Source organism: Teleopsis dalmanni, chromosome 2, assembly GCF_002237135.1.
Source record: "Teleopsis dalmanni isolate 2A chromosome 2, ASM223713v2, whole genome shotgun sequence".
Taxonomy (NCBI): Eukaryota; Metazoa; Arthropoda; class Insecta; order Diptera; family Diopsidae; genus Teleopsis; species Teleopsis dalmanni.
The window spans coordinates 150,131,032-150,147,695 of NC_051847.1; positions in this window are offsets into that span (position 1 = coordinate 150,131,032).

A 16,664-nucleotide genomic window follows, 5' to 3' on the forward strand; every position below is an offset into this window, starting at 1 on the left:
AAATCATTTCTTGACGGTTTTGAGTTAGAAGTAGAAATAGTCACTAAGAGAATTTACACCTTTATAAGCAGAAAGAAAGCTAATGTTATGATCTGTAACAGAAATATGAACACTGTAAATCGTTCTTTATCATTAAAACATAATTGACAATATGGTCTCCAATTATTTGGAGACCAAATAATTTCACAAAATTGTGAATGTGAAAATTTTTATAAAAAAAAATATGTGGAACATGCAGACCTTTTAAAAATAAAATTTGTTATTGTGACAAGGCATTGTAAGTTAAAAAGAATAAATACTCGAGTCGTAAGTCCATAGTTTTTCTAACTAAATTTAAAAATCTATATCAGCTTTGAATTGTTTAAGTGAGATCCGTACAGGGCGGTATGCAGATCTTACATCAGTTATCGACCAGCTAAGAAAGAGTAAAAGTGCCCAGTTGTGCACTAACTCGGAAAAACCTCAACATAAGACAATATAATATTTAATTAATAAATTTTAATATTATTATAGCATATTATTAGTAATTATTAATAATATTCAAGTTCTGGTTACTTAAACGTCTAGTTTTGTAATATATGCATATAAAATCAATTTTAAAATTTATAAACTTATGGTTAGTCTCTAATTATAAGGGAAGATTTAATACAAAAAGTAAAAAATTAGTTTACATAAAGGAAAATTATTTTTATCTATTTGAACTGTGGTTATAGAGAACTATTTAGACATAAATAGTCATATGTCAAACTTCCATAAGTCGAAGTACCATTTTCCAAAAAAAAAAATGTTCGAATTATGGAAACCTTCGAGTTAAAGAAATGCTTTGTAATTGTATGTGATTTGTTCTCTAAACCCTGTTGCACTCTATTTAGTTCAACTTTTAGAAAATTCAAGTTATTGAAGTTTGACTGTATAACTATATATATATAATTACATATAATTTAAACTGTTACTAAATCTTTTTTCTTTTCAAAAAAAAAAAACGTATATATATCTCCTCTGCAATTCCTAGTGAATTATCTATCTATTTATTTTTTCTTTCTTTTTGAAAAAATATATACATATCTCCAATCCATATGATAAACCAAGTCCTAGTTAATTATACATCTATCTATCGCAAAAACTGTTTTTTTCCTAAAAATATAAACTATCCAATTCAATTTGTAGTAAACGTTAAACTCTTGTGATTATTCAAATTTAACCAAATATTTTTTTAAAAATTTATTTAAATTTTTTATCTTTTAATTTGTAAAACATCCAAATTCGTATTGAACTCGTTTTTGTCGTTTGCTTAATACAAAAATTAAATAAAATCGATTGAAATGTCTTTTCTGATTAAATAAAATAGTATCTTTTCAATCGCACCTTTCAAGATTTCAAATGATCCCTGTTAAGCACATAAAGATGTCTACCAAATCAAGATATAAAAGTGTAGTAAGTAAGAAAGACAATTTTTGGGTAAATAATGTATCAAATCGAGTTGAAATAAAAGTTAACACAAACACATAGATACACTGATTCAGAAAGATACATAAGAAATACTCGTAGCACATGTACGACGAGCAGCACCAAAAGTTGCAATCAAAAGAAAAATGTTAAGGAAAAAGAAATCGATTTGTTTTGAGATTAAGTCACAATGATGAGCGTTTTGTGATTTAAAGCTCTAGAGACTGGAACGACAATGTAATCATGTCTATAGGAGTCACCGCCACACAATGATAAAGTGAATTTCACAATAAATCTCACAAAAAAAAAAAAAAAGAAATATCTTAAAAAACAAAAAAAGTAACTAAGTTCATCATTGAAAGAAAGCAGTTTGGCAAGCGGTTAATTTCATAAGATACTCCTCTGCTGCATTATTATGTGGGAAAGAAGTGCATTAGGTTATTAACTAAATTAATTGCGGGCTTAAAACTAAATACATTTAAGTTAATTATGATTTTTTAAAATTACTTAATTTAAAATAATAACAATAAAAAAACTATATACTATATATACATAATTACATTTGATCATGTTTAATTGAGCTGTTTGAAGTCATATTCTCCCTTCGATAAATATCTTAAAGTTTTAACTGCACATTAGAGAACATAAGAAAATAAATTATTTATTTAAATAAAAGTTTAGTTAAATACTTTAAAATCATCCCCTTCCTTTCCTACATTCAAATGTAAATTGTTCCATTGTCTCGTCTCGTCTCTGCTACATTATTCATTATTTTTACCTTTTACCAAAATTTTTGATACGCAGTCCAAAAAAAGATGTCAAAAATATTAAAAATGTATCAATTTAAAACAATACCCAAAAATGTAAATGCACTCAAGTGGCTCAATTTTGTATACAATTAAAATTTTTTTGTTCTTTCACCTCAAGGCACATATATCACCACACTTTTTAGCAGGGGTACTTTTTAATTACGTACCCTTGTTATCTGTGAAAGCCAGGTACCACCAAATTTATGAGTGGCCCTACGAGTAACAGAAGTGAAAGAAGAGAAAGAAAGAAAGTGCGTTCATGCTAGGCACAAGGTAAGACAATGCGTGTTTAATTGTTTCCAATGACTTCAGTTCAGTGGGGGAATGGAAATGTCAACTCAAGTTCCCATTGTTGCGAAGAGTAACGTTTAAGATTTTACTTGAGGAGCAGAATTTGTTACTTTTTGTATTGGTAAAAATTTCCGGAAGTTTATGCAGTCACTACGAATAGAAAAGTATGAATAATTGAGAAATGCATTAGCAAATATCTTTTACGGTTGTTATAGAAGGGGCAGAAAATAATAGCGCAACAAATTTTGATTACTGCAATTCTTTCACAGGACCACCAAGTTGCTTTTATTGGAAAAAACTGGTTACAATAATTTACGGAACATATGTGATTTTTTTAGATGATTTTTTGTTACAACTTTAATGTATAATAAGAAAACATATGTATTGAAGTACATAAAGTATGTATTATATTTTTATATTATACATTGAAATAGTATTTATACTGAATATATATTTGAATTATTATTATATTACATGAATTATTATGAATTATTACAACAAAATATATAAGATTTTATTAATTAACAAATAAAATTTGATTTTATTAACAAATAAACAAAATTTAATTTTATTAATAAATAAAAAAATTTTATTTTATTAAAAATTCAATTAATTAAAATAATTTAAAAAATAATTTTTGTAGTTCACTACTTTTCGATAACCTTTTATTAATAAAAAAAAATAAAATTAAGTTTTATTAATAAATAAATAAAATTTAATTTATTATATTAAATTAGGTCTTGAAGCTCAATTATGGTGAAAGCAAATAATACAATTTCTACATAGAAATACTCTAGCAAAATTATTTTTAAATAGTTATATATAGTAATATTTCCAAAAAGACAACTAATGACGAATATTTGACAAAAATCGAAAAATTCAATAATTTAAAACTAAAACTTTGTTGTGCACTACTATTCAAAAGGTTTTTTTTTATTAAAAACAATTTAAATTGTTATTTTTTTAAATTAATATTTTAGCTAACGTCACTAGTCATTCTCAGGATACTAATGAGAAACTGCTTGGTATAATTAATAGTAAACTATTTCGTACTATTTTAATTAAGTAATATAAAATAGACAAAACAATATAATATAATATGCAAACTATCATATAAAAATGTTCATTATTGATAATTCTAAGAAGTTTCTCATTAGTACCTTTAGAATGACTTCCGACGGTAGTCGATATATTGTTCAAATAAAAACACAAAAAGTAGTGATTGAAAACGTTTTTCCTTAATTAAAAATATTATCTACATACGGGAAACTTTCAATAGTAATAAATTAAAAATTCTATAAAAAATATATATTTTATAGAAAAAAGATTCCTTAATTTGATGTTAACGTCAGTTATCACAGTAGTGATTATTTTACTTAATAAAAAAAATTGTATTTAATAAAGAGATTCCGAAAGACTAATGAACACTGACTCTGAGCTTCAAATTTGGCAGGGTACGAATTGTTTACAAATATAATTAAATAGAAGAAATACTACCAAGACCATTGATGATAGATATTTGGCAACACTCGAAGAAATAGGTAATATTTTTTGTTGTAATTCAGTACTGCTGGGAACCTCTCTGATAATAGATTGTGTTATAGTTAATAGTTCTTGGTACATAAGTTATATAATGCAACTATAACATATATAATCTTAAAGATAAAAACGGTTAAAAGTGTATATAAAACACAAAGGAATGAAGCTATTTGACGACATAAACTCACACAAACATTTTATATTAAATTACTTATTAGATTAGGTTACTTATATAATATATAAATTATTAATATATAATGTAATATACATAGAATATAATTTGCTAATTATATATTATTTTTATTGTATATTATAATATATATTATATTATTATTATTGTATTATATCATTATATTATTTAACATTATATTATTATTTTAATATTATATTATTACAATATAATTATTAAATTATATTATTATTATTATAATATTATTATTATTATTATTATTATAATATTATTATTATTATTATAAAATTATTATTATTATTATAATATTATTATTATTATATTATTATACACATTTGAAAAGGTTTTGGAAGTTTTTGTTCTACTTGCAGTCTGAAAAAGATTATTTACGAATAATTAAATTCAAGATATATTTCTAAAGATCATTGAGGTTAGGTATTGGTAATACTTGAAGAAGCAGTTTTATGGTCAGCTTAAAATTTAATTAATTAAAAAAAAATTTGGTTTTTGTAGTAATTCACTGCCGTTCAATCATTTCTAAGTAAATCTTACCTATTCTCTTATTTTATTTTTACATGTAGTTTTAATTTATATCTATAAAAATATTCATAAATCCTTTAAACGTGTTTCATATGTGAATATTAAGGTTCCTTATTAATAAAAAAAAATATACATAAAAAAATAGTAATTTATTTTATGTTTATTTATTTAACAAAATAGTTTTAAAAGCAAAAACCATAATTAAATACACCAACATATGCTTATTACTAGTATTTTCATAGAGTTCTAATCTCTGTGAAAACAACATTGCATCCTTTAGTAAATCCTTCACAATCCTATGGTATTTCCATATGAAACATCATAATTATTTCGAACAAGGCAAAATTGTTTGCATATAATTAATATAAAATAACAAAAATCAAATAAAACATTTGTGTTGCCGCTTTGTGCGTGCCAGTCAACTCTGCCTCAACGACGCATTCTACAAATACGCACTTACCCATGTGCGTAATACTCGCCAGGCATACCGGTATATAGGCATACAGGCATAGAGACATAGAGGCATAGAAGCGTACAGGATGTCCGTTCCGAAATGCCTTGTTGAAATGTGTACGCACAGATTTTCAATTTCATTTTTATAGATACAACACTCACTCGTACTGCACATCCACTAGTACAAGGTATTAGGTATTATGAGAATGTATCCGTGTTTACTGACTATGGGTAATAGATAGGTATTGGGTTATGGGCAATGGACTTAACCTCAGTAACCGCATTTATAAGGACTTCGACGCCTGTTCTGTTAATTTTAAGTGCACGTTTGAAACATTTCATATTTATGTTTTCATTTAAAAATTTCTGTTATTTTATGTTTGTTGTGTGTAACCTTTTTTTTTCTAATTATTTAAAAATGGTAATAGATACTTTTATATCTTTATTTTTACCTGCCAGAGGTTAATTAAAATGCGTGCCTTGTGTGGATCTGTACAAGTTGTAAATTAAAATGTTTATGGCTGCATATGAATTGGCTCAGTTCAGCTCAGCTCAGTTCAGTTCAGTTCACTTTAGTTTAGTGTTTGGTTTGGTGTGAGATTTGTTACTTTTTCAAACAAAAACAAAAAAAAAAAAAAAGAAATTATAATAAATAAATAAATTAAAAATATTATATTACCTTGCATCGTAAACTTTATGCGTTTACAAATCTATATTCTACTATATTTACTATTTTAACATTTAAAATATAACTAAACTAATATAAAGTTTTTTATTATTTTTTTCTTTGAACACTTTTTGTATCTTTTTTTATTTGCTATTCAATGTGCCCACAAACATGAGTTTCTATGCAGTTAAGCCAGCTTTACATATGTTTTTATGTGATTTTATAATTTTATTGTAAATAAATATTTTCACACTTTGTTTCCTAATACGAGTATCTTCATATATAAAATTTTGGTTCATAAATACATTTAAATCTGTAAACATTTTGTAGCTTAAATTAATTTTGTGTAATTTTATAAAAAGAAAAAAAAAAGTATCTAAAAAAAATTCCTTAACATTAGCTGCTTATGTTAAGCGTTATTTGTATCTCGAGCAAGTAGCAGAGATTTTTTATTTGACATTCGCTAAATTTTATTTATGTTTGTACACATTTGTATCTTAAAATGTAAAACAAGAAGAAAAAATTTTCACTTCACTTGTTATTTTTCCCATGGCACATCACATCAATGTCACTCAGCATTAGCCCAAGAGCTGTTGTTAAAGTTTTTGCAGCTTAAAAAATCCTCTTCTTGAAGTTTTTCCGTTCCGTTCTTCTTGTACTGTTCTTCTTGTTAAAAATAAAATAATTCACTACATAAAAAACCAAGAAAACAAAATAAGCAAATTTCCAAAAAATAAAAAAAAATGTAACCAAAACGCCGTCACTTTCATTCATGAGATGAGAGGTTTTCCATTGCTCTTATTTTATTGTATCTGCATCCCAAGTCGCTTGTAAACGTAAAATACAAGTATCTGTAGTTCACTCTATTATGTGTGCAGTGAATTTAAATTCTCGAAATTTGCCTGGACATTTTTGTTTAAGGAATTTACATAAGGCAAATGTGTTTATTTTAATATGTAACCGCATTAAATTAAAGCAATAATCCTTAAAAAATATTTTTCTGAAGTATTCGTTAAGAAGAGCATAGAAAAGATACTAAATATTTTGCAAGGAGAATGCTAAACGTAGAAGACTAACATTAAATGAAAAAAAATGAGAGAAAAAAAAACTGAATAGATTTGGGTATTATATTTTATTTATAAAAAAAACTGTAAGTGAAAAATTTCAAAACATCATAAGTAGTATATAATCTGTCTGGACATTTAGAGTAACCGCTTCAACACATATAAGTATAAGAAGTTGCTAAATGTATCTTAAAGATTCAAGATGAAATTTGTTTTTCAAAAAATTTGAAGGTAAAAACTTACTTTCGAAAAAGTTTGGTTTATTTGTAATAGTAATTATTTATTATTGACATATTCTAGCATTACATCAAAGGGGTAAATTAAGAACTTAGTCTATTTACATAGGATTTCCACAAATCTCGGTTTATAGCTATGTGTCCTAACTCATTAAATGTTTCATTCTTTTCCTTATTTTCCTTATTAACGCTTCTAGGCCATGTCATCTTGGGGCGATCTCTATTTTTTGCACCTTGGGGATTTCATTGTAGGGCTACATGTACTATTTCGTTTGCGTCCGTCCGAAGGGTATGCCCAATCCACTTGTATTTCCTGCGCACTATTTCTTTCTCAATAGTAATTATATCAACATAAAATTATATTTATATATAATATAAATATATATAAAATAAATAATTAATAATAAAAATATATACTATATAACATAAAATTACTTAGAAATAAGATGAAAGCGGTATGGTATAATAGAAGCACTGACATATACACCGATTTTAAGATTTCATTAATCGAGAAGAATATATGGAGAGAGAGAGAGAACGAGAGAATAAATGGAGAGTCTTCAAGTCACATATGAAACGACTTGCATCTCACGCAAATAACGACGTATCAAGGATGTCTCTTAATTATTTATGACAGGTTTAAACCCCACTCTATTGAGCTCTACGATACATATATTAGAAGCACTGATATGATATATAAAGGAACTTTAAGATTTTATTAGCTGGGAGAAAGATGGAGGAAGAAACAATCGCCAAATCACAATTGGAATGATTTATACCTGACGTGAACGACGACCAAAAAAATAAAAGAAGTCTCTTAATTATATACGGTACAGTTTGTGGCTGACTCCATTGCTGATTGAAGAAATTGAGAGATTCTTTAAAATACATATAAAAAGTTTGTATCACACGCCTTTCCCACTTATAAAGTTCAGATTGGTTACGATTTTAAAGAGAACAAACCGAGTTGATATAATAAATGTAAACTTTAAATGACTATATTCAGTATCAAATTGAGGCCATATGCTCCACCACTAGAAGAGAAGTAAAGCAGTAAGTAAGTATGAATTCAATGTCAAACAATGTCTTTATTAATAAAATATATAGATTGTCTAATTTGTGAGCAAAAGTTCAAATAATATCAAAATATAAAGCAAGTTCCCTTAAAACCAAATGAGTTTGTAAACTGTGATTTCTTTATTTAATATAATTTTTTATTGAGACACATTTACACTTCAAATAGCTTCTTTTACTCGAATAAACATAAAAAAATTCCGAAATAATTTATTTTTTGCATGCAATTTATTTAATAAATGTTCGATTCAAACGAGTGATAAAAATAATCACAAATGAACCGTAAGTATCTTCTGCGCAATGCAAGCGGAAAACGCCAATATAAAGCGCGACATAATATTTTATTAAATTCATATTAAGACATTTGATATAAAATGACTGACTGATATACGAACATACATAATTATGTATATTGGCGTATAAAAGTATCTGCTTCTTTTTGGCTTTGTTAAATATATTTGAACTACAGAGAAAGACTACAGAGAAAAAATAAAAGAAGTTGAAAGCTGAGGTTATGCGTTTATACTTGAATGATTTTAGGCAGGCGCGTAAATGCCTTTTTAACTGATACCGAGTATTTGCTACGGTTATAAGCCTACTTATGGCGTTCGCGTTGCATTTTCTTGAATATGTACGACAAGTAGAGTATCTATAAGATATTAAACCGCATAAATCATTTCATCGACCACGCGTTATTGTATGCTTTGGTGGTTTACACAAGTGGCTACAAAAAATTCTTTAGTGGCTGCGTAGGCTCAGCTGGATATGTTGCTGTGGTTGGTGTCGATGTGGTGCGGCGGTGCGATGCGTTTGCTTGTGCGTTGCTTGTGTAGCTCAAAGATACAATTTTTTTCTTATTTGGCGGAGGCAATATGTAATTATGTATCTACGAAATGATGATATGTTGGTTATGTATGTTAGTGTGTGTGTATATATTATATGTGGTTGCATATTATAACTGAGATTGAGTTATTATTTATCTTAATATCACTTTTACAAAGTGTGTTTCTTTACACAAAGAGGCACCTTTTATAACCACACTTAGTCGTATTTGTTTTTTGTGCTGCTGCTGTTGTTGTTGTTGTATTTTTTTGTTTTAATATTTTTATCAGCAGTACTGTGACTTAAGCGAGATACAAAAACGTTTAACAACTTATTTAAAGTGTCTTTTTTTTTCTTATAAATATAAATTTAATTTTTCGCGTGTATTTATGAGATAAACATCAGGTTGAATATACGCATAACTTTTATTTGTACATTGTGTGATGCCTACAGATGTATCTTTGGAGTACGAGTAGTATCTACTGCTATCGCCAACTCAATCTTAAGATTGTAGCTTATTTACACAAGGATTAACACTCAGCGGCTTTATATGAAAAAAGAAAAAAACAAAACAAAAACAAAAAAGCGAGAAAAATCTTATAAAAATTGTGGAAAAGGAAAAACAATAGGAAAATAAAAAATCTACGAGAAATAAATAATGAACTCATAGGAAAATAATTCATACATAAGGCGGCGGTGGTGGCGGCGGCAAATTGATGTGTTGCACTTGTTGCTTCCTCCTGCAGCAAATATCAAAGAAAATATTTTTCTTTCAACTTTTATGAATTTTTTTGGTTTCTACCGTATATTATTATTTTTTTTGTTTTTGTTTTCATACAAACTCAGTGAAAACACTGCAGAAATACGTCGAAACAATCAAGTCGTCTCCAGTAATCATTTGAGCAAATTTACATAAAAACTGTATAAAATATAAACAAACCAAACAAATTCACGGAAAAGTGTGATGGAGACGTGTGCTTTATAGTTTTCCACTTTAGCGCGCTTGTCTTTAAAACAAAAAAGATATTTATTAAAACGGCAACAGAGCCGAAGTATTGCCACACACATGAGATACATTCATTGCACGGTGACAAATGCGTAAACAAAACTTACATAAACGCATTACGAAAAAGACAAATATTCAAATAGAGTCAGCCTCGCACTTACAGACTTTCGGATATGTCAATAAAGGTGTTGGGTTTAATGGAATTTTTCATTGTTTACCAAAAAATAAAAATAAAAAAAAAAGCCTTAAGAAAACAGTATTACAGTATTATGAGCTGAACTGAGCTAAGCTGAGAAGTTTCTGGCAAATAAAAGATACAAAATTTTGGCTGAAATAAAGGATGGACCTGAAGTTCTAAGGAATGCGCAAGGAAGTTTACTTTATTTGCAAGCATCTTGTGTGGACTTCAAAGAACTTTAAATACATAAACAAATAAGCCAAGTAAATTCAAGGATTGATTGGAAGTTGCAAAGAAACTGAAACAAACATTTTTTTTTGTGGTATTTTGTTTGAAGTGCATAGCAGACAAAGTTTCAAAAAAAAAAAATACTTTAAGAAGTACTCGTATATAAGATTAATTTCATAAGACATAAATTTAGAAACAGACAGAGAATATTTTCATATATTAGCAACATCATATGTCACTGTGAAGAAAAGTTATATTCAAAAAATAGTTGCAATTTTGTTGTAGAATGCAATGTTACAAATGGAAGGGAGAAGAAGTAGAGGGGTTGTTTTAGTTCGTATACTACTCAGTAAGAGTCGAACATACTATTGCCGCGGAAGAGAGTAGCAGTCATAATATCGCACGAATATAGAGTCCAATATTCATTAAATGCGTAGAAAGCGTATAAGATCTCTAATACACTGAATGATAGAGTTCAATTGAAAGAGATTTAGAATATAGAGTTCTAAAAACCATTTTAATGCAAGTATAACAGTAGTAAAGGATAAATATTATGAATACAGAAGTTTAAGATCGATAGTAATATAATGATGCCTAAAGACATATTATATATCACAATTATAACAAGCCAATTTGTCAGACATTAGGAGAAGAAGAGTAGTACAAAGTCGATGGATGGATGATAGGAATAATGAGTTCCAAAGAATAAACATTAACAACTTAAAATAAAAGTAAAATATCAATTAAAATGTAAAGATTATTACGTGACTGGTTTAGGTCTTTAAATATTCATAATATCATAAGATTTACAAATAGTGTCATTTTGATATGATATTCTATATACATATATGAAAGGAAAGCGTTACTAGTTCTATAATGACACATGAGAAAATTTAAATGTCAGCCTTCAAAACAGTGTATCTTAGTGTTTTGTTTATAGGAAAATATATTTCTTATTAATAATTAATTAATAAAAATCATGTTCTGACATATAAAAATTTCTTGAAATAAAAATTTTTCCAATTAATAGTATTCTAATGATTTCGTTTTCGGGGGTTGCTACTGAAGTTAAGTTAATTATATTCTTTTGAAATTAAATTAATTTAAAATTTGTTATTATTTGGTAATATTTATTATTAAATTAAAGTGCAAATAGTCATAGTCACTCAGCCGCTTGACGCAATAGCGGCACAAACTATCGACAATTAATCATAATTTACGAAATTAAGATGTAATTAAAATTTTTTTAAATAACTAAAATGGTATACATATATAAATTACAATATTTATAGGTTTAAGGGAGATTAAGTTTAAGTCATATTATGTATTGAAAATCATGACGAAATTTTAAAACACACATCAATACTGATGCTAAGCATTACTACTTATAAGATAATATATGATGCTATACCATGTAATAACTTTACTTAATACGAATAGTGCAATATGTCATACTCTAAAATATTGTATCATCTTTTTTACTGAAACTGCTATTCTTAACGTACACTAATTTTCTCTTTAAATGGATCATCTCTTTGATATTGATCGTATTTGTAAAAAGATGATTATTGAATGATTTGTAATCACACTAAAATGCAAAAATATCAGTAGCCAAAAAATGTTAAAGGAGTGTTAACGTAGAACTATAGACTATATTAACACTGTTTCCTAATGGGAAACATAAGGCTCTTAGCAGTTTTTTTTAAACCAATTAATATCAGCACAACCATCACGGATATCACCATTCGGATATATCAGATTATGAGATTTTAAGTAACAAAAAATTAATTAACTGGCCTTAATACTACGGTTCTTAAAAAAATCGATATATTTACTGGTGTTGAATTTCTTCATAACATATCAAATATATATTTCAAGTAGAGTAGTGATATTGGAAGTAATTATTCACCAAATATATAGTTTACTACTGTTAAGCCAGTAGCTGTCATATGAAAGTACGCAAGATCTAAACCCTTAGCGATCTTGTTGGTTGATGTTCGAATAGTAGTTATAACTAATATTATTTTTTTTATATTTGGCTGGGTAGTTTTATCTGGCTCTCTTTTTTATAATTGGCTAAATAGGTATAACTCAATATCTTTTTTATAATTTGCCGGGTTGAGATTTAAGCACATCCTCCATTCAATCAAAGGTACATAATATCAATGATTATTCTGGTAATGAAACAGTTAACTTTTCTACGTTTAGAAATAACATGAAATTGAAAGTGTTTTAAGATGGTTTGGGATAACTCGTCGCTTCACTTTATTTATCTATTTTACTGAGTCATTATCTTAGGTAGATGTAGATAACCAAAGATGAAGTCTGAATTTTTAGTATATTTTCATAAATTTTTACTTAACTATTAATTAAAAGATGTAATTTCATATAATTACTTTTAAATTGAAAAGATTAGAAAAATATTGAGATTTTGAAAGTATATATAAAATAATTATTCAATTATTAAAAATTAATTATTATTATATTTATTTAAGTGAACTGGTAGTATTAGTTATTAATAAATTATAATAACTTTTAAAAACTAAAGGTTTTTATACCATCAATTCGATTTTATTTGTGTTTTGAATTATATCGAAATGTAAGAAACGATAAGAATAGTTACTCTAACGATAATCGTTGTTACTGATATTATTGTTTTATTTAAACATGTAGAATACTTGTCTTGTTTTTCAAAATAATAACTAAGAAAAAATCTACTTCAAAATAGCTATTTAATTTTGAAGCAAACGCCCTCCGCACTCGTCTTACACTTCAGTGATAAGAAGCACTCAAATTCATAGTTTACATCTTAAATTTTAAGCCGCTTAAGTGAATACCCATAATAACTGCCAATTAATACTGCTTAAAATATAGACTGTGAAAGGGAATTATTTACCTGTAAGACCAATAAGATATTAATTTTTTTTTTTTACATATCAGTTCATATACTTTATATTTAAAATAGTTAATTAGAGCGACTGACAATTATGTAGGATTTGTTTTGGGTAATGTTTCGAAGAGGTGCTTAGGCTAATACTGCATATAATGTCTTTGGATTGAAATTAATATGTACGTATGATAATTAATCTATGTTGTAAGGAATATATTATTATTAAACACTACAATATTAATAAAAATATTGAATTATATATAAAAAATAATGAAAGAAATTTTAGAAAACGGGTTATGTCAATTGACATAAAGAAGAGATACTAAGATACTGAAACAAAACTATTTTACTGATTATCCTGTTAAGAACTAATAGATTAAACACACAAATCAAAACTAAATATATCAAGTTAACAATATAGAATATATATTATATATAATAATGAGTATACAGTATATATATTAAATAACATATATTATATATGGTATATTTAAGAACATATATTATGTATACTGAAGAATATATATTTTATGTTTTAATAAAAAACATAATTATTAATAACATAATTATATTTATATTTTATAATTATAATTAAATTTATAATTATAATTATTAATAACATAATTATTATTATTATATAGGTGTGCAGCAACTATAAGTTATAAAATTATCAATACTATGTCACTTAAGACATACGTTAGTAGAAAGTAGATATCAGTGATAGTCCATTTGGCAGTAGATATAAAACCAATCAATTCTCTTGCCATATAATAACTATAACTTCCACTTTGGATAAACAAGTGACAGCTCGGATAAGTAATAATAACTAATAATATTATTTTAGATGTACCACTAACAATTTCTTTTGAAATTTATAAGAGAATTATTAACTTTATTTTTGATGTAATAGTTGCACCGATAGAACCATAAAAACTAATAACTTCATATTTGATATAACTCGGAATAGATATAATACCTTTTAACTCTATTTTTAATATATCAATCATATCCCAAGTCGTAAGGGATATCAGAATTATAAACCTTATTTTTGATATGTACTTATAAGAATACTATCAAATCTTTTAATAATAACAACTAGTAATAATAACAATTTAATGATGTTGGTCATTAATTACATCATAATATTTACGTAGAGATCCTAATTAAATAGACTCTAATAATAGTCTATAGATTTGTCAAAATCTCTATAAGGTAATATTTATACAGTACATTAAAATAACTGTGCAGTTGCATAGCGTTCAGGTGAGATTGTATAATTTATCCCACATACTTTTTCCAATTTCTCATTAATTTTAATTGAGACTATGTGTCCTAAAAGTTTAAAAAGTTCTGATTTTTCGTCGGAAATACAACCGGTGTTTGCTATTTAGTCTTCTACCATAAACGACTCTACCAACTGAAACTTTTCTTATAAACAAAATAAATCTGAATGCTTATATATCATACAATGTAATACATTAGATATTTTTTATGTACTATGAAAGCAATTAAATTAATTCTATTTTATTGCAAAAAAATTGTAAAGTCTATAAATATTTAAAAACCCTCAAAAATAGTTCAGAACCATTAATTTCGAACTAAAACATAGAATTTTTATAAACTAGTTTAATTTAAAACTTAAACCAATAAACCATTTTGGTTTTAAAATCTAATATCTACTCCTATGTATTAAGCAATTTATATTTTATTGAGCAAGAACGGGGAAATCTCGTACTCTTCCAATATTCGAAACCTTTGAACTTGGTATATTTTGATTTATGTATGACAGGCTAATTTTAAAGGTTGAAATGTTTTCCAGTTAGAGTCTGTTGTATCACAAAAGGAGTAATTATATTTATAATGTTCCACACGATCGCTGGCCTAGATTCGTTCTATATCCTTTAACGAATAATGAATTTAGAAGAATTAAAGGACTGCGGCCATAAATGGTAACGGCACCAAACCGTATACTATATACATCTGAATACAGTTATAATACACTATATTTGACATATATACTAAAATAATATAATATATGTAAATTGGTAATATTGTAGGTTAGTGACTGGCACTCAATGCCGCGTATAAAGCATGAATCCCTGGATCTTTAACAATTCATATCCTTAATTACATATATATATATATATATTAATCATTTTGCAGAATTATGTGTTTTGTTTTATATTAATTTAACTATTTTTACAACAATGTAACTAATGAAAATAATAAATAAATTATTTGCATTATCATCACACGTTTGCAAATGATTTTCTTAGAAATGTTAACGCATTTTTACTTTGAAATAAAAGTTTTTTTTTTTTCGAAGTGTAGTGTCTAGTCTAGTATTTTTGTCTCGCGTCATTTTCTGCGGTTTTTCACTCGCGACAACTGCCATCTGGCCATGCTTTCCGCGAGTATCAAAGAAGCAACAAAAACAAGCTCCAGCGTCGCCAGCTGATTTTCGTAGAAATCAAAGCAACTGAAGCCGACGACGAATGACAATGAGGCGGGAAAGAAATTACTACAAAAAAATGTTTTTTTTTAGGATTTTTGGAAAGTAAAAAAGATTCTTACAAGGATATTTTACATCATTTCGAAGATAATTATTTTTATTTAAAAACATTTTCTTTTATTGGAACTTACCTGCATAAAAATTTAATCGCAAGTTTAAATCCAAAATTTTGTTGACATTTTTTCTTCTTTAAAATTTTTTATACTACTCTTCTTCTTTCTTATTTCACTGCAGTTGCAAGTAAATTTTAATTTTATTTTAAAGTTAAAATTTTTATTTTTGGTATTAAATTTTAATTTTCACAAAATTCCTATATTATTTTGCTAATATAATTTCAGACACTGTTTGCAAATATAACATATATTTTTTATTGGTATTTGAATTATTTAATAACTCTTATACCTTTACATATTTAGTTGTTATTTTGTTTATATTCTTTCAAATTTTTTATTTTATACTTAATAATTTCTTTTAATTTATTTATTAGATTTAAATTGTTTTTTTCTTAATGTATTTTACTTTAACAATTTGTTTGACGCCAAGAAGATTTAATTTTCGTTCGGTTTTTTTTCATTTTTTACTTTTTCGTTCTATAAAAACCCGGCAACGCAAAACATTATCCGCTACACAACCACTTTCATTGCAAGTTAAAAACAAACTGAGCTGAATTTGTCCTGCTTGTTATGATTTGCTCTTGTTCCACGCACAACGCACTGCAC